The sequence below is a fragment of the Capsicum annuum genome, chromosome 6 (assembly GCF_002878395.1).
Source record: "Capsicum annuum cultivar UCD-10X-F1 chromosome 6, UCD10Xv1.1, whole genome shotgun sequence".
Taxonomy (NCBI): Eukaryota; Viridiplantae; Streptophyta; class Magnoliopsida; order Solanales; family Solanaceae; genus Capsicum; species Capsicum annuum.
Genome location: NC_061116.1, coordinates 170,566,154 through 170,587,701, shown reverse-complemented (window position 1 = coordinate 170,587,701; position 21,548 = coordinate 170,566,154). Strand labels below are relative to the sequence as shown.

The 21,548-nt window shown below is 35.1% G+C and overlaps 1 pseudogene; it reads right to left on the bottom strand.

The window, feature by feature from the left end:
- LOC107874077 overlaps nt 1–19,906 on the bottom strand; it is a 33,274-nt pseudogene extending 13,368 nt beyond the window's left edge.
- Nucleotides 19,907–21,548: the final 1,642 nt, after the last annotated feature.

Below are 21,548 nucleotides of genomic sequence, written 5' to 3'. Positions count from 1 at the left end.
GCTTTTGAATGAAGCAAGCCGTAATAAGAATGTTATTTCTTTTCCTTCATGCCTTCGAATAATCAACCATCTCAAAATCAAGAAATAATAAGAGTAGTTAAATAATTACTCTTCAAACAAATATCTTGGGGATTCAAACTCACTAGTTCTATCCTTAATTCAAGGTCTATATCATTCCCTAATGTCAGTTAGCTAATAATTAACTCTTTCAAGCCTAACCCATCTCCATTAATGGAGTTTTTATGCTAAAGGTCTTACCTTTGCGGAATTCAAGGTTTCTAATTATCAAAAGTCATAATAGAGTTTACGAAATTCATGCTAGAGATCTTTAATTTATAGTTTAGAATCAGCTCTTGGTCATATTAAAAACACGCATGAGTATTCTCCAAAAAAATTCCACTATTAAAGGTCTTTCTAAGGATTCTAAGATGTTAAAGGAATAAAAGACGAAGAAAATAATGAAAAAACTTACCTCAACGAAGGAATTTCACCTTAAGCCTTGGGAAATCAACTCTCTAGGGTTGAGGAATGAAATTTGGGGGTTTTAGACTTAGAATATGGCTAAAGCTGATTTAAATACCATTAGAATTTTCGCTATAGCAAAATCCAATTTCAGCCCAGACAGTGCTTAGTAAAACAGTCATAAGTTTTTACTCCAAATTCGTATTGACGAACGGTTTGTTGCCTTGGAAAGTGGACTCAGAGTTCTTTTATTTGGTAGGTATTATACCTCCTAAATCCTTATATTTTAGGAGATATGATTATTTGAAATTAGCGCTAATAGAAACCCATATCAAAACTGTATAGGAAAGAAAGTTTTAAACTTAACTTTGTGTTAGAGATATTGTATGACCTTAATTAATACCTACAGAACTTTTAAGCTAAAGTATTGATATTATCACTCATGAATAGTTAAAATTCATCAAGATTGAGTCTATCCAGACACATTCGAAGGCTAAAATCTACACCGAAAAATTCAAGGTGTCATAATAAATAAAGTATTGGCTATTTTGGACCCAAGTTAATATTGCGGAATGAAAATTAAGAATTTTTATGAATTTATTATGAATAATTTAGTAACGACGAAATGGGTCGTTACAATCGGATACTAATTTACCATCCGTTCGTCCCCGAATGGGCATTTAGTGGAGAAAAGTACGAGGTTTGAATTAGAGAGACATTACTAATAGAGTTGCTTATTCTGCACCCTATTCACTCACTCGATATTCTTGTCGACCAACCCACATTCTATACTCCATCATTCTATTAAAGATTTTCAAAATACGAAGACGAGGAGTCAAATATTTACACACGAATCACTTATTCTCCTTTCAACGGCCTAAGTCTGAAACTTGAGTTTTATGAAAGCAAGATAAAGATGGTTAAAAGATTCACCTTGAAGAAGATAACTATTCAAAAATACCTTTTTTTTACCAAAACTCTAGAGCCCCAAATTCAATTATGAAAAATGATACGAGATGCTACATGATCTACTACTCAAATTTTCAACTCTAGATAAGTCACATCTAATCCATCCAACACACAAGCTCTCCCTAAGACACCTGACTTTGTTTCTATCCAAGACTACCCCATAGAGAATGTACATTTGATCATATTTAAGCCACCACACCACTTATAAGTCACATAACATAGATATCCACATGAACTCAATCAAGAGATTTAAATTCACTCTATAAAGCTAGCTTCAACATTTCACAAACACTATTCTTTTCACCTCAAGATCACCCACAGTTCAAGCTTAGTATTTACTACTATACATAGATGACAACATAACCTCTCACTCATTACACAAACTTACAACTATTAGCCATAAATATCCCGTAGAATTATAGCCTACAACACATTCTCCTCCGCAACATTGTTAATATCCATCGAACCATCATACCGTAACCACTCAACAAGTAATATCCATCAAGTATCACCCACGGGAAGATCAATCATACCATTTAGTGATTCATTTATTCTCCCATTCAGGATTATTCTTAATTATTTTTTAAGTGTAACTAAGTCATTTGATTTTCCATTGCCACTGTAACGCCCCAAAAACAGGTCCTGAGATGTCACACAGTGCTCAAAACTACGAGTGGTCTCAAGCTAACCCTGTAAGCCTTCACTAAATCTGAAACTCCTAATAAAGAAATGTAGATATATATAATCAAAACTAACATGTGAAAATATGTCAGATTTAAGCTGAAATTATCTAAACATGATATCTGAAAATACTAGACGTAAGATTATGAAAGATCAACACTAGAAAGCTGAATCATAACTAGCAGTCTGACAAGCCTCTACTACTACTAACTAGAGATCCACAGGGACAAGTCACCAGCTGACTCGAACTGACTGAAAAATACTGAATCAAATACTACGAAAGCAGGAAATCTGAATAAATAGGCCCTCGAATCATGAGGACTCACCAGCTGTCGGGATGTAGATAGAGATGCTCGAAATCACTCACACTGCTAAAACTAAGCACCTGAACCTACATTATGAGACAATGTAGCACATAGACGTATATATGGATCAGTAGTTTGAGAATGTACTGAGCATGTGGGGGTGAATGCATAAGTAAAAATGATATTTTAATATTATTAGAATTCATAAAATATGCATGCTAGAATATAATGACTCACATGGCTTGAATATCTGAAAGCTGAAAATCATAAATCATGGAATATAAAACATACTATGTAAATTTGGTAAGCTATCACATTTGAAGTCTAAAAGCTGAACTGTTATCTGTTAGTCTTTTCTGTTAGGCTGTAGGGAAGTTTACTCACAAGCTGTTTATTTACTTTTACTAGTAGGGAGGTTCTTCTAACCGACATACACTATGTGAGCTATCATAGTATCCAACATTTAGTTCCCCTAAGGGGAAAACCTCACATTGGGGTGAGGTGTCATACTCTTGCCAAGGAGTATAACCTAAGCTAAGTGATCCCATCTGTAACTGTCATCCATATAGAAATGAAATTAATATGAAACTATACCTACGTTTGGTCGTAGTTCTAGGAAAGTAGGATGCGCTAAACTCACACTTCCCACTCGGTGCTAAGTACTACTCCCTTTAATCTGTATGCTCATTCAATAGGAAAATCCACTTTAAAACTTGTATAAGGGTTCATGATGGAACCAAATTGTATATCTGTTATTTTAAACTGTAATTGAATCTGTAAAGTGGATTTCATATCTAAGCTAAGACCAAAAGACTAAATCTTGATCAAAATCTGAGAATAAACTAATCATAGGATGCCCAAAGCATAGTCATTTATGAAATATCAGTGTTCAAACTAGGGCTTAATAACCCATGCATCAAATTCATGTCAAATCATAATAAAGTTCATGCTTGATACTGAAAAATATTGACAATTAAATTCTAATTCTGGAAATTTCTGCAATACGCATAAAAATACAAAAATAGACATGCAATTTAACATCTTAATCATTCAAAATCTCATAATCTCAAATAGTAATAGAGGGGTATAAACCCTAAACTGAAATTCATGTGTAATCACACAAAATCTAGTAAATATGTAATTGAAAACTAGTTTTGGGCACAAGGGTCAAAGGATTACCCTTATTCATAACCTCACATACCTTAATTGATGAACTAGATGAAGAAGCTTGGTTTTGAGATTCTATTTGTGCTCTTGAAGGTTGATTCTTAGAATTCTTGAATTGGGAACCTTGAATTTGAACTATTTTGAGAAAAGAATGATGGAACTTGGGGATTCTTAAAGTTGAATGTTGAAGCCTAGGGTTTTAATTGAGGGGGATTTGATAAACAATACGCATATTTTGCTCAATATTATAATTAATCTTTTGTTTACACGATTTGGGGGCTTGATGAAAGACAAAATTTCCCTTCGGATTTAAAATTCCACAACTGGAACACCGATTAAGGACCCACCGCGACGCGGTAAGTGGATCATCGCGATACCCACCGCGACGCGGTGGAATCACAGTGACTCAATGGATTGTGAAAATTATCGATTCGGGCCTCATCGTGATGCGATGGCATGCTCATCACGATACTCACCGTGATGCGGTTCAATCTTGATGAGCTACTGGAAACTGACAAACGCCAATTTGGCCTCCATCGTAACGTGGTGGCTTCCTCACCGTGATACTTACCGCAACGCTGCCTAATTGCAGTGAGCTACTATTTTGCCAATTTGAATGTGATCCAATCCTCGTCCGAAAATTTTGAAACTTACCCGAGACATGCTATTTTCACCCCTGAATATAATTTAACTCAAAAATCATTATCTCGAAGCCCGGAAGGTCAACTTAAAAATCTTCGAAGTTTAAAGGGTGTTAAAATGACTAAGTCCCTCAACTCTTAGCTTTATTTTCAGGTTCTAAGTGCTTCAAGTACGTACTAAGGGATGGACTGAGCTAGAAATATTTGGGGTATTACAATATCTCCCTCTTAAGAACATTCATCCTCGAATGAGACTAATGAAGCTGAGATGCATAAAAACTGAGGCTATAACTGGTGTGCATAATTGAAAGCATGACTAAACTGATTTGCAACTGCAAGAATTATCAAGAGAATGGCTATATAAAGCTAATACTTGGAATGAAAAAGAGATGATCTAAGGAAACTTGGTACCTTAAACTGAATCTGAATTTGCAGCGAAAAGATAAGGGTACTTGGTTCGCATATTTGCTTCTGCTTCCCAAGTGGCCCCCTCAACGGATTGATTTCACCAAAGAACTTTGACCAAGGGAACTTCTTTATTTCTTAGTTTATGAATATGGAGATCAAGGATCTCGACTGGAATCTCTTCATAAGAGAAGCTATCACAAATATCTGTGCTTTCTAAGGGTACTACAACAGCTGGATCACTACTACACTTCTTTAACAAGGACACATGGAACACATGATGAACGGAGGGCAAATATGCAGGCAGCTCAAGCTTATCTGCCACCTTCCCAACACGGCTTAATATCCTAGAAGGGCCAACATACCGGACACTAAGTTTCCCATTTTTCCAAACCTCTTCACCCCTTTCATGGGTGGAACTTTCAAATAAACTAAGTCATCAACTTCAAACTCAAGATCCCTTCTCCTTACATCTGTATAAGATTTCTGACGACTCTGAGTTGTTTTTAACCTTTCTCAACTCAACTGCACTTTCTCCATAGCTTCTAACACCACATATGGTCCTATCAACGTGGCCTCACCCACTTCGAACCAACCGATAGGTGACCTACATCTCCTCCCATAAAGAGCCTCAAATGGGGCCATCTAAATGCTAACATGGTAACTGTTATTGTAGGAGAACTCAATCAACGACAAATGCTTATCCCAACTACCCTTAAAGTCAAGCACACATGCCCTTAACATATCTTCTAGGGTCTGAATGGTCCTCTCTGCCTAACCATTTGTCTAAGGATAAAAAATTGAGCTAAGATGGACTTGAGTACCAAGACCTTTCTGAAAGGCCTTTCAAAAGTGAGAGGTAAACTGAGTACCCCTATCTGAAATGATAGACGAATGAACTCCATGAAATCTAACAACTCTCTAATATACAACTTAGCATAATCTTTAGCTGAGTAGGATGTATGAACTGGCAGGAAATGGGCTGATTTGGTCAACCTGTTTACAATAACCCAAATCGAATCATGCTGATGATGAGAACGAGGTAACCCTATTAAAAAATCCATGTTCACCTTTTCCCACTTCCAAGTGGGAATACTGGACTCTTGCAAAGTGCCAATAGGCCATTGGTACTCTACCTTAACCTGTTGACAAACTGAACACTTAGCTACGAACTTTACAATATCTTTCTTCATACTACACCACCAATAGATCTACCACAAATCTCGATACATCTTAGTAGCACCAGGGTGAATGGAGTAATACGCACCATGTGCTTCAGCCATAATCCGTTGTCTCAAATCATCAACGCATGACATACATAACCTACTCTAGTATCTCAACACGCCATCTCCCCCTTGGGATAAAACCTCTACCTTTTAATCTCTAACCGACTTCTTTAACTTAACTAGGATGGGATCCTGATCTTGTTTCTCCTTCACCTCAGAAACTAAGGAAAATTCTGCACTACTCTGCACCCAAACACTACCCTCAGCCGAATTAACTAAATGAATACCCAATCTAGCCAATTAATGAATTTACTGAACTAACTCCTTCTTATCACTTTCCACATGAGCAACACTACCCATAGACAGTCTATTAAAGGCGTCTGCCATAACATTGGCCTTGCCCGAATGATACAAAGCACTCATGTCATAATCTTTCAACAATTCTATCCATCTTCTCTGATGAAGATTCAACTCTCTCTGTGTAAACACATACTGCAAACTTTTATGGTCCGTAGACACATCAATATGCACCCCATAAAGATAGTGCCACCATATTTTCAAAGAAACTTCTAATGTCTGATGGAGAAATAGGTCTAGGCTAGTTCTCATGGCTTCAGTTTTTTGGGGATCAACTCTTATGCCCTCACTGGAAATAATATAACTGAGAAAAGCTAATGACCTTAGCCAAACACTTGTTGAATTTGGCGAACAACTGGTGATCTATAAGAGTTTGCAACACAATTCTAAGATGGTCTGCATGGTCATCCTCATTACGAGGAATAGACAAAGATATCATCGATAAAGACTATGACAAACATGTCTAGGTACAGTTTGAACACACATTTCATCAAGTCCATAAAGGCTGCTGGGGCATTTATTAGTCCGAAAGACATGACTAGGAATTCAAAATGACCATAACCGATTCTGAAAGCTGTCTTTAGGATATCACATTCCCTTACTCTAAGCTGATGATAGCCGGATCTAAGGTCTATCTTGGAAAAATAACTTGCACCTTGGAGTTGGTCAAATAAGTCATCAATTCTGGAAAGAGGATATCTGTTTTTGATATGACTTTATTCAGCTGACGATAGTCAATGCACATTCGCAGAGAACTATCTTTATTACGCATGAATAGGATGGAAGCACCCCATGGAGAAATACTGGGCCCCCTTATCTAAGAGGTCTTTGAGTTGCTCTTTCAAATCTTTAAGCTCGACAGGAGCCATACGATATAGAGGAATGGAGATGGGCTGAGTATCAAGAAGAAGATCAATTCTGAATTCTATTTCCCTTTCAAAGGTACCCCTAGCAACTCTTCAGGAAAAACTTTCGAAAACTCATTTACTACCCGGACTGACTGAACGGTTGGAGCCTTAGACTTAGCGTCTTTAACTCGAACTAGATGATAGATACACCCCTTTGGTATGAACTTTCTAGCTTTAAGATAGGATATGAAATAACTTTTGGGAGATACTGAATTACCTTCCCACTTAAAGATTGGTTCATCAGGAAATTGAAAATTCACTACTTGGGTGCGACAATCTATAGATGTATAACAGGAATAGAGTTAATCCATACCAAGAATAAGGTCAAAGTCAACCATGCCTAATTCTATCAAATCTGCTAACATGACCCTATGAAGAACAGTGATAGGATATTTTTTATAGATCTGTTTAGCGACAACTGACTCACCTACTGGAGCAGAAATGGAGAAGGGCTTAGAAAGCTCTTTAGTATCTATCGCAAAATTTACCGCAACTAACGGAGTCACATAAGAGAAATTTGACCCTAGTTCTAACAACACATAAACATCAAAATAAAAGACACAAAGAATACTCGTAATAATATTTGGGGAGCTCTTCTTCTTTTGATGGAATGGTAAAGCATAGAACTGATCCTGGCACTGACTGCCATCGGCACTAGATGATGCGCCCTGAGGATAGGCTGGGCGAGCTACAGGAGCTGGTGCACTAGTAGCCTGAGTCTGGGGACGAACATCCCTGCTTCCCTAGTATACGGGCACTCTTTGATTCCATGACCCAACTTACCATATCCAAAATAACCTTTCTGACCCAACAAGCATTTACCAGGATGATTCTTACCATATCTAGAACATGCAGGATAACTAGGCCTTCCACCCAAACTATTTTGAGATCTGGACATCGAAGTCCTACCCCACTGCTCCTGCTTGGTTTGGGGTATGGGGGCACTGACTGTAGATGGTGCTGGCAAGGACGGATGACTCTGAAACTACTAATGATTTCCCCCTACAAACCTTGACTGACCATACTCAAACTGCCCAATTCTAGCCTTCTTGTTTTCTCTATCTTTTCCCTTTAACTTTTCTTCCTCAATCTGTTGGGCATGAGTCAACAATCTAGAAAGATCCATATCTCCAATAAGCATGGCAGTCCTACACTCCTTGATTACCACTCCAGACACTCCAGTAACAAACCTACTCATGCTAGATCTAGTGTCAGTCATCAAATCAGGAGCATACTTGGAAAACTGGTTGAACTTAAGGAAATACTCCTTCACTGTCATTGAGTCATATCTCAAGTTTATGAACTCCTCAATCTTTGCTTCCTACAACTCTCGTGGAAAGAGCCTATCTAGAAATACATCTTAATATACCTGCCACCTCATGGGAGCTGCATTCTCACCCTTACCTTTTTTCCACCTAACAACCCAATCATAAGCAACATCTTTTAGCCTATAAAAAGCTAATTCCACTCTATCCTCTTCAGTAACATGCATAACTTGGGTGATCTTTTTCACCTCATCAAGATACAACTATGGGTCCTCACTTATCTTTTACCCAAAGAATTTGGGCGGATTCATTCTCATAAAGTCACGAAGTCTGGCTGTAGCTAAATCACCCTCTTGTTGATGTGGGATTGCAACCTGATGGTTGGCCTGAACATTAGTAGTTACATCTTAGGCTAACACCTGAAAGGCAGCCCAAAATTTGGCATGAGATACATTCTCATTTAAAGGACGAATAGGCTGGGGTGGCTGGTGGTCATTTCTTCGATCATTAGGTCTGCGAGGAGGCATATTTTGTCATGAAAGAGCATGAGTTAAAAGTAGATAGAGATAGCTGTAAGCACGATGGATTATGAACGAAAAGAGATGATTTTCTAAAATATCCCGTAGACTCTTGCTCATAAATATGGCGCGCTTCACACCCATGATCAAGACTCTACGTAGCGCAGCTTGTCTGACTCCCTAGGACTCTCTAAACCTTAGGCTCTGATACCAAGCTTGTAACGCCCCAAAAACAGGTCCCGAGATGTCACACAGTGCTCAAGACTATGAGTGGTCTCAAGCTAACCATGTAAACCTTTTACTAAATCTGAAGCTCCTAATAAAGAAGTGTAGATATATATAATCAAAACTAACATGCAAAATTCTGTCAGAGTTAAGATGAAATTATCTGAACATGATATCTGAAAATACCAGATATAAGAGTATGAACGATCAACACTAGAAATCTGAATCATAACTAGCAGTCCGACAAGCCTCTACTACTACTAACTAGAGATCCACTAGGACAAGTCCCCAACTGACTCGAACTAAATAAAAAATACTGAATCAAATACTATGAAAGCAGGAAATCTGGATAAATAGACCCTCGAACCATGAGGACTCACTAGCTGTCGGGATGTACATAGAGATGCCCAAAATCACTCACGCTGCTGAAACCAAGCACCTGAACCTACATTATGAGACAATATAGCACATAGACATATATGTGGATCAGTACTTTTAGAATGTACTGAGCATGTGGGGGTGAATGTCTAATTAAAAATGATAATTCAATATTATCAAAATTCATAAAATATGCATGCTAGAATGTAATGACTCATATGGCTTGAATATCTGAAAGTTGAAAATCATAAATCATGGAAAATAAAACATACTCTGTAAATCTAGTAAGCCATCACATTTGAAGTCTAAAAGCTAAACTGTTATCTGCTAGTCTTTTTTTTTAAGCTGTAGAGAAGTTTACTCAAAAGCTGTTTATTCACTTTTACTAGTAGGGAGGTTCTTCTAACCGACATACACTATGTGAGCTATCATAGTATCCAATATCTAGTTCCCCTAAGGGAAAAACCTCACGTTGGGGAGAGGTGTCATTCTCTTGCCAAGGAGTATAACCTACGCTAAGTGATCCCATCTATAATTGTCATCCATATAGAAATGGAATTAATCTGAAACTATACCTACGTTTGATCATAGTTCTAGGAAAGTAGGATGCGCTAAACTCATACTTTCTACTCGGTGCTAAGTACTACTCCCTTTAATCTGTATGCTCATTCAGTAGGAAAATCCATTTTAAAACTAGTATAAGGGTTTATGATGAAACCAAATTGTATATCTATTATTTTAAACTGTAATTGAATTTGTAAAGTGGATTTCATATCTAAGTAAGACCAAAAGGCCAAATCTTGATCAAAATTTGAGAATAAACTAATCATAGAATGCCCAAAGCATAGTAATTTATGAAATATCAATGTTCAAACTAGGGCTTAGTAACCCATGCATCAAATTCACGCCAAATCATCATAAAGTTCATGCTTGATACTGAAAATATTGACAATTAAATTCTAAGTTTAGAAATTTCTGCAATACATATGAAAATACAAAAATAGACATGCAATTTAACATCTTAATCATTTAAAATCTCATAATCTTCAAATAGTAATAGAGGGGTATAAACCCTAAACTAAATTCATGTGTAATCACACAAAATCTAGTAAATTATAATTGAAAATAAGTTTTGGGCACAAGGGTGAAAGGACTACCCTTGTTCATAACCCCACATACCTTAATTGATGAACTAGATGAAGAAACTTGGTTTTGAGATCCTATTTGTGCTCTTGAAGGTTGATACTTGGAATTCTTGAATTGAGAACCTTGAATTTTGAACTATTTTGAAAAAAAAATGGTGGAATTTGGGGATTCTTGAAGTTGAATGTTGAAGCCTAGGGTTTTAATTGAGGGGATTTGATGAACATTGAGCATATTTTGCTCAAAATTTCAATTAATCTCCTGTTTACACGATTTGGGGGCTTGATGTCAGACAAAATTGCCCTTAGGATTTAAAATCCTACAACTGGAATGCCGATTAAGGCCTTACCGCGATGCAGTGACTCACTAGATATGACAATTATCGATTCGGGCCTCATCGCGACGTGATGGAATGCTCATCACGATACTCACCACGATGCGGTGCAATCACGATGAGCTACTAGAAACTGACAAACGCCGATTTGGCCTCCACTGCAATGCGGTGGCCTTCTCACCGCGATACTCACCGCGACGCGGTGAGCTACTATTTTTCCAATTTGAATATGATCCAATCCTCGTTCGAAAATTCCAAAACTTACTGAGACATGCTATTTTCACCCATGAATACAATTTAACTCAAAAATCATTGTCTCGGAGCCCGGAAGGTCAACTTAAAAATCTTCAAAGTTTAAAGGGAGTCAAACTGACTAAGTCCCTCAACTCTTAGCTTTATTTTTAGGTTCTAAGTGCTTCAAGTACATTCTAAGGTCTGGATTGAGCTAGAAATATTCGAGGTATTACTTCCACCACATGGAAATTGCTATCCTCTAAAAGTGTCATATATCAGCCAACCTTGCGGGACATGTAAATGTATAATTCAGCCTTAAGGTCAAGTCAATAATAATTTGTCTTCTCATGATTTTCCCTAATGCATAAATCCACAGCTACAACTTATGTCCCGATAATCACTAACTCAATATTTTTCAACGACAAACACTTCATAGTCAAGACAAACCACTCTTATATCACTAACATAAATTTAAGATATACAAGTCATTCCTATTTCTATCTAACAATATTTTTATTACGGGCTTCACTTAACTTTTAATCACCTCAAGAGTGGTCCCTACACCACTAGCATATAAGCAAGGCCAAACAAAATAACTCAATAGAGTTTATTAACAGTTTCATCCCCAATATCATATTCCAGACAAGTTCTCGATCAAATTCTGTATGTATCAACAACCTCTACTAGTTTTTGTCACTTTTATTTAAAACTCATTATTTTGCCAAGCATTAAGAATTTGTTCCCATAAGGAACTCAAAGATAATGTCACTTAGCTAGTCCTCACAAGGAACCCAATATAATTTCAATAATAGAACTGCTAAAATTTTTTAAATACAGTCTCAATGATCGGACCACACAAGGATCTCCACTTAATATCAAATAATCAAACTACACAAGGATCCATCCACAACATCATTAACAAGAACCTCTCATTACGGGAAACACATATCACCTCAGTCTTTTATTCATGTCTTCTTTTCACCATCTTTTCTTGACATCATGTTCTCATATCATCCTCTCAATTCCCAAACCATCAATTTCATCAGTATAATAGTACCAAAAATAAGTAAGCACCATAGAATTGCTAGTTTCACAATAACAAGAAATCATATAATCTCATCACAATTATCAACAAAAATAACTTGGTCAATTTTTATCACTTAAATTCAAACAGAAATAATTTACATCAACGACAAAAATCTAGCAACACAAGTTTAGCCAACTATCAAACACAAGCAATCAATAAGTTCACAACTTTCACAAGACTTTACTTATTAGCAATAACTTTTAGACCTTATTAACAAATACCAATTGAAATCTCCTAGATTTCTATTTAAAATTACTAAGCTACCAATTGGAATTAACTACATTCCAATTGAGCTTTGTTAAGATACCAATTAGAATTGTCTAGATACCAATTGAATTCAATATAATAGTCAAAGATTAGGACAGTACAATAGACAGAAAGAAAGGAAAATGACTTTTACATGCCTCATAGCCTTCTGAAGATTGGGTGTGGGGCCCTACACACAAATCTATGAAACTTTACTTAACATTGCTCTTGTACTAATGGGACTGATGAACCTAATGCTTTGATACCAACTATCACTACCCAGACTAACGGACCGTGCGGGCACCTACGGTATTCTAAGTAGCTAGGAGAACCCTTATTACCCAACTAAAAATATGCAGAAGACGTTTGTTTTTAAGGAAATACTGGATTAAATATAATAAAGTAAATTAAATATTAATAAATAAACTTTTTCAAAAACTTCTTACAAATGTCCTTCACTATCCCAAGACTTATCCAGACATGTACAAGAGCTACCTATTACAACATAGACTGACAAATAAAATAAATAATACAAAGACTCTAACATCTGCTAGGAAGAAAGTGCAGAAGTTAGTGCTAAATATCATCATCCATCTAGTAACTGCAATTAACCTGCATCCAGTCTACACTCCAAGAAAGAATGTAGAATAGTAGGGTCAGTACAACCACATGTACTGGTAAGCATCATCGGCCGACCGTGTTAGTTCAAATAATCATAAAATAAAATTAAGGAAAATAAATCATGACATTTTGAATGGAATATAATTCTACTAAGATTGTAATAATATTATTACTTTACCTATATAAGTTACAACATCCAACTACTCTTCCAACTCCATCAATATTATATTCGTTGGTAACATACTCTAGCCTCATTAATTCACACCATCAACCACAATCAACACTAATACATCACTATTCCTCTTTATTCACCTTATCTTTTTCATTACTCATATTCACAGGAACAAACCCGTAATCATAAACAACCCACACTAAACTCTCGGGCTAATAACCAAATGCTCTCATATAATATTAAAGAATGATAACTAGCCATTTTGATTAGGTACGATTACAACACGTATAAATGAAGTAAGTAAACCAACATATAAGTAGGTACAAAGTTTTACTTTTCAAATATATATCACACAATCAATCTCAAGGATACAATCAAGTAGGGAATACAAGTTAACTCACATCTCAATAAGACACACCAGAGAACTCAAGTCTTATTAGAAATCTTTAGCATCAGCTACATTGCTACTAACAATCTTTTCATAAATAACAATTACGTCATGTTAAATCTCATAATAGAACACCATTAGCATGTTATCAGCTTATTAAATCACACGACCTTTGAAAACCAACACAAATCTGTACACACATGCTAAGAGACTTATTTTTGCCCAACTAGTCATGATCTGCAGGGAACAATCCATGTTCATGTATTGTACCGGAGTGGTACCCAATCCACCATATACATATCTGTACCGGCGTGGTACCTGATCCACCATATATTTTTGTGCTCAATTAGTAAAACGATTTTGTCAATGTTTTCCTAAATTAATATTTTTTAAACCCTCAAAGGTTGAGATAAGATAAAAATCAAACTATACATTCTCAAAATCTTTTCTTTCTCTTTTAATTTTTTGTTTGGTATCAAAGCTTGGTTAGTAAGTTCGCGACATTTCAAAATAGTTACTCCTACTTAAGAAGATATTTCTTCTACACTTCTATGCATTTCCTAGACTGTGTATTCTCTCATGAAATATTTTTATTGTTATAAATATAACCATGACCTCTTGATCAATAGAATATGATTACTTATTATAAAAAAAGTTTCACAAATCGTTAACTGCAATAAGAAAAGAAACAAGGGCTTATTACCTACAGATAATGATAGTAATGTCTTCTTAAGTATAATGAGACGCGAACAAATTTCTATGACCTTCACCAGATGCAATTAAGGAAAGTGCATGAGCAGGAGACAAAACAACTTCCTCCTAGACCCCTTCAACAAATATTCATCAAATAAATTGTTAGAACGTTGAACAATATACAACTTCTAAGAAAATTAATTGCATCAAACAGTAAAAAGAAAATAGGTTCTCCAATTTCTTAATAATTAAAGAACAGACTTAACCATCCAGCAACAATTATCATTAGTCTAGAGGATTACAAAGAGAAAATTTATACAGTTATATAGGGTATGCCTTGGGATAAAACACTAGGAGTAGATGAATTTTCATTAAAATTTTTACGAAAAATTAGGGGATTGTTGTGAAAAATGTGTTTGACTACTTTGTTTTTGGTAGTTTGGACTCAAAAGTTAATTGTACAACTATTTTTCTTGTACCAAAGAAGCAGATACCAACTCATGGTTGTTGCACCATTATATACAAGATCATTGCAAAAGTACTAACCGGGAGTTTTTTGGAATTCAGACCTATTGGACACAAACATTCGTTTTACCCAAGAAAACTCTGAAATTGATTGAAGCCATATGCAATCATAGATTAATTATAGTGTAATCTAAAATATTGACTTAGTAAGTGATAGATGAGACTAATTATAGATTCACATTTATTTATTATCATACGTTGCATTTTTTCCATTTGTTTGATGTTTGCTTTTCCTCTATATCGCGTGCTTAATAAGGTCAAGTTAATTGTCGATTCACTTTTATTTTCTAATACTATATTTTTAAATTTTCTAAAATTGTAGTTTAAATTTATGTTTATTTCTTGTACGCTAATGTTTGATACTGGTAGCACAAAAGGTTGTTGTAGGTTGATAATTAAGTATTTTTTATCCTTAATTAAAGATTCAAGTTCGCTTCATAGAAATGGAGTCTCCTTTGGTAAGGAGCATTCTACTTCTTCAAATTGACTCTTCAATGTGAATCTAATAAATTAATTGAGCCTAAAATAAATACTAGAGATAAATGCTTAGTCAAAAAGAATATGTTTGATATCTTTTTAAAGGTTGGTCTAAATAATTTATTTGGAACTATGCTAAAGCAATGGATGGTCACTTGTAACTAATACTCTACTTATACACCATGTCATGAGTTCATCTAATTTGGTATGGTAATGGTATAAAATTTTTTAAAAAAGAAAAATCGACATTATCAAATCAAAGTTTTCAATACTGTATCGTACCGTATCACGTCCACTCTTAATCCTAGAGACATTGGCCTGCTTTTGAGAAGAGTTCGTATCTAAGTTCTTTGTGCATTAGATCTTTCTAATTCTGTCCTTTCTTTTCATCCATACATATTATTAGCTATTTCACTTTACATCTGCAATTAAGTTAATGCGATTGGTGTAATACCTATGAGAAATGGAAACTACAATTTAGATAGAATGAATACCATTTCTCGAGGGTAAGATTAATACTATATAGTAAGATGAAATTGTTGAAATCAGGGTAATATGTGTCAGGATTTTAATCCTGATTTTCTTATCAAATTTAAAATTTTTACTTTTTATTGGAAGAATAATAAAAGTAATCATAATTATTTTTTTTGGAAGGAAAATAAAAGTAATAATAATTATTTTTACTTTTCCTAAAAGAAAAAATATATATAAATTTTTCATATTTGACTAAATTTTTCATATTTTTCAAAATTTTCATATTTGACTAGAGGAAATGTTTTGGAACTCTATAAATAAAATACCCCTTTCTCATCCAACAACACGATAACATCTACAATGTAGTCCATTAAAGAGTCTTGTTTAGGGGGATATTTTCTATTTAATAGTTTTTATGCTTTCTTTTATATTAGCTTTTCACATGTAGGTCAATTGAACAAATTATATAATAATCATGTTTTTAGTGTGTTTTTCTTTTTGTTTGAATTATCTCATTTATGGTTTGCAAACTTTAAGCTTTCTCATGACAATCCCTCTCAATTCTTAACCCAACAAGTAGTATCAGAGCATACGGTTCAAAGATCTAATGGTTTGATGAAATGAGACTAAAGAAATGCTCAACCAACTTGGCGATAATGATGACTTTCTTGTCAAAAAAATCTAAATACTATGTGTGGAGATTTCTTTCATCATATTTTCAATAATCCTGCTACTCCATCTTTAAACAAAATTAATTTTCAACCCAGGCTTCCTGATGCTTCATCTTTAAACAAAATTAGTTTTCAACTCAGGCTTATGGACTTCCACTTTCAACCCCTGCTTACTTTCAACGCTTGAGCTCCTTTCACCTCGTGCATATAATCCTAACACATGAGCTCCATTTTTAACCTGTGCTCACTTTCAATAAGTAAGACTACACTTTCAACTCTATTTACTTATAACATAGGTCTCCAATAATATCAACCCATGCTTTTATTTTAATGCACAGGGCTCCAATTTTTAATCCATATCAACTTGTAATCATGGTAAGCAGCGGTGATATATGAAGATCGTGTGAAGAAGGAATATCAAAATTATTTTGCCAGAAAATCAAGTCATAAAAGGGAGATTTGTTAGGATTTTTGCCCTGATTTTCTTATAAAATTTAAGTTTTACTTTTTTGTCCAAAGAAAATTAAAATAACCATAATTACTTTTACTTTTTTTGTGGAAGGAAAATAAAACTCTTCCATATTTGTCAAACCTCTTTCTTATAGGAAAATTTTTGAGAACTCTATAAATAGAATAACCCCTTTTCATATAACAACACAATAACATCTACAATGTAGTCCATTAAGAGTCTTGTTTAGGGGGAGATTTTCACTCTAATAGTTTTGATGATTTCTTTTATATTAGGTTTTCATATGTAGACCAAATGACCAAACTATAATAATCATGTTTTGAGTGTGCTTTTCTTTTTGTCTGAATTATCGCATTTATGGTTTGCAAACTTTAAACTTCCACATGATGCCCACTCAATTTTGAATCCAACAATATGAAATTGTAAATTAGAGGAAATTTGAAAGTTTAACAATGACATTACACAATGAGATATTAGTGTAGTGTTGTAACACAGTAACCATCTAGAAAAATAACTAACACTGTCAGATATTAATTGCTTTAATAATTCTACTTAAGAAGGAGAGCCTTGGAGTAACTGGTTAAATTATCATCCTGTGACTAGGAGGTCATGAGTTCAAGTCGTGGACATAGCCTCACGCAGAAATCTGGGGTAAGATTGAGTACGATAAATTCTTGTGGTTCATTCCTTTCCCCGAACCCCACACATAACAAAAACTTTAGTACGTTGGACTACCTTATTTTGGTAATTCAATTTCATTAGCTTCAATTGCAATGGTTTGTTTTTATTTTCAAAACATCAACCTATAAATCAAGAGAAAATATGGGACAAATGAGAAAGAAAAAAACTCTAGATATCAAGAAAGAGTAGAAAACAAAAAAAAGTACAGAAGTTCAAATGCAAAAGAGAGACAGACAATAGTCATTTCATGAAAGTGTTTATAGTTCACAGAATTAGTTAGCTACTATGTTCACGGAGTTGGTTTGTTGAATTCTTGAATTCAGCTAGAATACCTATGCTCTCCTGTTTTGGTTAACATGGTACATATCTGTAATCTTGACACTAAATCATCTAGTTCCTTGTATCTTTTCCTTTGGTTATGGTAACGAGCCTTCTATTCTGTGTTGTGCATTCTATTCTTGATCCAACTCATCACTGCCAAACAATCTTCTGTCTTCCTAACATGTGCATCAGGTTGACCTCTACCATCACCATTTTGCTTCATATTAAATGAAACAGATCTGTGACAATAACTTTTTTTGAAAGCATGTCTTTTTTAGTAGCAAGTTTGGCATTTTGGTAGGAGAGCTTAGTAACTCTTCAGTTAAGTTTTGGAGTCAACTGCTAAGGATGAAAAACATGATAATGCATATATTATATTTATAAAATTTATATCAAAAGCATACCAACAAAAGGAAAGCTTACCTGCGAGAGAAGGTGAGAGTTGAAAAGGTCATCAACACTACAGTTATTAGAGACTTTGTGCACAAATCTTTTATTTGATCTCATTTCATTAGTTTGTGTATTCACATCGTAGTTCTCTCTTCCTATGATTGAGCCCTGGACTCACTTTCAAATGTAGTGTGGCACATCCTGTCGGAGGCATGGAAATCTTTGTCTGGTATTAAGGAATTAAGTTTCTACCTCAGCAGAAGGATAGATTCTTGCAACTCAGAATTCCCCATCATCTTCAGGACAAACGATTTTCATTAGAGTTCAGAAGAACGAAATATCTGGAAAGCAGACCCATACGAAGATTACAAAAGTTTTTTCATTTAATTGAGTAGTAGCAAGCTTGGACAATGCCTATATTAAAGTGAAAATCATAATTCAAATGACATTACGTGATAAGAAATTATTCAAGGTAAGAAAGTAGACATGGACTTGGATATATCCTGCAATGAAGGGCACTAACATAACCTTTTGTTATCTAATCCCTCTTTATTATATTGTTTGGTCTATGAGTCTGACACCTTTCAAAAAATAATGTCAGAATTTCCATAGGGTTTAAATGGTCACGAGCCACTCAATCCATTGCCTTGACGTCTTGGGTTGGATGCTCAATTTCTTTTAATCCAAGGAGTTATACTGGAGATCATTAGTAATTTTATTTCTGAAGAATTTCTTTGATTGAGGTTAAGGGTTATGGTCATTTAAAAACTGCAAGACTCTTTAAGAATATGCTATAAGAATTATGTTGCCAAAGATTTCAGTCAAAGATGATAAGAAATGAGATTAATTCCAGACGAATCATATTGGTCATGCACCCATGTCAAATAATCATGCACTACAACGAGTACTAATACTAAATAACTTGAGATTAACTTTGCTTGGATGGTGAACGATCACCATCTAGCCCTTCAATCAAATCATCAACATTTATCTCTCCATGCAACTTATCAGCACCATCACAGAATCCAAGAGAATCATCACCAACATTAAATTGTCTAGAGCCTATGCTCATAGCACTCGTACTCATAGCACCAATACCTAGAAGTAATAGTTGGGAAACATTAGGTATAATCGAAAAGTTATGGACAACAACATCTAAAGTCATTGAATCAATCCTATGTGTAGAGGGGGGTGGGGCAACCAAGCCGATAGTTTGCCTAAAGTATGTTCTTCTCCCTTTTTAATTTGTGCAGAGCTGGTGCACCCAGTAAATCTATCACGCAACCGTCCAATGGTAGAAACAGAATCTGGAGGAGTTAAACAATAGGTAAACCAAAGTTCAAATAAAACACTATTAATTAATAAAATGAAAAACATAAAAATCATACGTTGTAATAACTTTTTAAGAAAATTATCACGAGCAACTTTGCTTTTATATGCATGATGTCGACCTAATGCGTGATCAATGGACATAAAGTCTTCGTTTTTAATGCCAATACTAGTACCTTTCCCTCCTACTTTGATCTCCAATTGTCATGACCCAAAAACGAGGGCCATGATGACACTTATGGTGACATGCCTTGATAAGTAAGCCTATCAACCAAACTGAACAAAAAGAGGAAAAAATAGAAATACCCCAAAGTAAGGCTTTTAGAACAAAGCCAAGCGATACTAGTAATTATAACAATTCAGAAAAAACATATCCAAATATCATACATTTCCAAAATCAGGTGTCAATAGTGTAAGAATTACTAATACAAACCATGAGTCAGGTACATCAGAAATATCCACACAGGGTCAACATCTGTTTCCTAATACTAATAAAGACATAACTACTATAGAAAGATAGAGGTGAACTCCGAATGCATGAATCTCCAACCTCTACTATGAGAAATTTATAGGTGCTCAAGATCAACCTATATGAGGTGCACTCGAGCTAGGACCTGCACCGAAAGGGTGCAGAAGGAGTGAGTACGATCCACTTGTACTCTGTAGGTATCATAACACGACCGACCAAAGTAAAAAATAAAGCATACGAAATACATACTATGGGCATGTCACCTACAATCAAAGAATGTCCTACAATGGTAGCCCATACCGCTTGCACCGGTAGCCCATACCGCTTGCACTAATAGTTCTATAATAGGGATATAACTATACTCAAAATCACATACAAGTAGAACAAAAGAGGAACATGTATAATCAAGTACAAATGAAGGAAGATAGAATAATTGAACATTTACAAGCCAAGATTAGAACACATAGATAGAGGAAAAGTCAATATGGAAATACAAACACAATAGAAACACAATAAAATAAGTGCAATGTATATGATGATGATGCACAAGGTCATCGCATAACCTCCAGAATCATCGTACAATCCCCATATACTTCCACGGAGGCAAGCCTCTCGACGTGGGACCCATGGGGTGTTCGTCAACCCATATACAATCCATATATCAATATCTCCTCCCCGTTACATCCCTCGAGGAGGGTCACAAAATTCGATGTTCCCAGTGTTTCTAGGATTCCCAGTATTTCTAGAGCATATAAGACGCAAATTACGTATGACAAATAACAACAAGTATATATATGAAACGTAAAACAATCAAGTGAAATTATGTGTATGATGCCATGAGAATGATAATGAAATATTCATGACCCATCATAATGAGTATTTTCACAACCAACCACATGAGGTATTTCCATAACCAATTATAATAATACATTTTGACAACCACGTGACCCAATAGCCACTCATCAATTCCACCATTCATGAATTTCCACATGTTTCATATGCCAACAAGTATGAATATATCACAATACACCAATGGTACCACATTAGGCATTTCAGCAACACAACATAATTATTCACATATATTCAAGGCTACCAATATCACATAGGGTCCCACACGATCACACATATCACATAGTATCTCAATTTTAATAATTACGTCACATATAGGCCCCACACGAGCAAAACACACAGATAACCATTTTTCATTATTAGTTCCCACCCTTAACAAATTTTGTACCATCATTTACTACCCAGTCTAGTTTGAAAGAATTAAGCCAAAACCTACCTCGAATGTCGAAATCAGTCTGCTACACTTTG